This window comes from Papio anubis, chromosome 1 (assembly GCF_008728515.1).
Source record: "Papio anubis isolate 15944 chromosome 1, Panubis1.0, whole genome shotgun sequence".
In the NCBI taxonomy this organism is placed as follows: Eukaryota; Metazoa; Chordata; class Mammalia; order Primates; family Cercopithecidae; genus Papio; species Papio anubis.
In genome coordinates this window covers 24152591-24154358 of record NC_044976.1, presented here as the reverse complement: position 1 = coordinate 24154358, position 1768 = coordinate 24152591, and positions in this window count along the sequence as shown.

Below are 1768 nucleotides of genomic sequence, written 5' to 3'. Positions count from 1 at the left end.
CGCTTCTTTGTTTTTTGTCTCCTGTTCAGGGAGGGGCCCCTGCTCACATTACTGGAGGAGGTTTTCGGAGGAAGTTGGGGCCCCTGGGAGTGGACATAGGGTGGAGGGAGCAGTTCTTGTTTTATCTTTGCTGGGGGATGGGGTTGGGGCCTTATATACCATATCTATATATAAAAAATTTGTTTGGTAAGGGAGTGGGGGCAGTTTTACTACTAAAGTTTTAGAAGTAGTTAAAATGTATTTAAAATATATATAATCCCACTTTATAATCTGACAAAGACTTTTGTTTGTTCTTCAATTAAGGAAGGTTTTTTTGTTTTTACTGAAGGGGGCAGAGGCGTGCACACTCCACCATGCATATTGAGCCCCCTCGCATGCGCACCAAAGGAGTATGTTATGTTAACTTTTATGATATTGCTTTTTCCATAGTACACAGCAATATATATACAATGAAGGAAAATTGGGAAGATAAGAAAACCCAAATTAATTAGAAATTTCACTTCACTGCTAAAATATCGTAGGGGACCTTACGAAATACACACATGTAAAATATGTGTATATCAATATTTTGATATAGGCCAGGTGCAGTGGCTCACGCCTGTAATCCCAGCACTTTGGGAGGCTGAGGCAGGCAGATCAGCTGAGGGCAGGAGTTTGAGACTAGTCTGGCCAATATGGCGAAAATCCACCTCTACTAAAAACACAAAAATTAGCCAGGCGTGGTGGCGCACACCTATAGTCCCCGCTACTTGGAAGGCTGAGGTGGGAGGATCACGTGACCCCAGGAGGTTGAGGTTGCAGTGAGCCCAGACTGTGCCTGGGGGACAAAGCGAGATGGCTCTGTCCACAGTGAAGACAGGCTCTGGCTGCAGAGATGGGTGAGGCTCCTGGCTGACCTGCTGCAGACTGGGCAAGAGGTGGCTGAGCTTCTGATCCTCCCCCCAACAAAAAAAAATTTAAAAATTTTTGACCGGGCACGGTGGCTCACGCCTGTAATCCCAGCACTTTGGAAGGCCAAGGCGGGCGGATCACGAGGTCAGGAGTTCGAGACCAGCCTGGCCAACATGGTGGAACCCCATCTCTACTAAAAATACAAAAATTAGCTGGGTGTGGTGGTGTGTGCCTGTACTTCCAGTTACTAGGGAGGCTGAGGCGGAAGAATCGCTTGAACCCAGGAGGCGGGGCTGCAGTGAGCTGAGATCGTGCCACTGCACTCCAGCCTGGGCGACAGAGAGACTCTGTCTCAAAAAAATTTATATATATATATATATATATATATATATACACACACACACACACAATATGTAAAAATTACATATACATATATTCCATCTATGTAGATTGTGGTTAGGGACAGAAGGATGGGTGGGGTGCCAGCATTTTTGCATTTCCAAGGGGTTTTCTGAATTCACAAAGTGCTTTCACAAACTCCATTTGATCCTCTTTTAAAATCCAAGGCACAGTAAACAGTGAAAGCAGGACTGAAAGCTAGTTTTGGACCCCAAATTTTAACCTTTTCAAAATCCTCTTCCATGTGGCTTCGTAGTTACGCTTACATTAAAAAAAAAAAAAAATTACCAAAGTTGTTCGCACACTCGAGTGTCTAGTAACCACTTAGGGCCAGGACCCCTGGTCTGGAGTCTACGGGCCTGATCTCGTATCAGCCGCTTCCTTCTTGGGGTGATCGCGAAGATTCAGCGATGACACGAACAAATTCCTAAGCCCGGGGTAGTTATTGTATTTACTGTAAGAAGTTTTCAATGCAGCA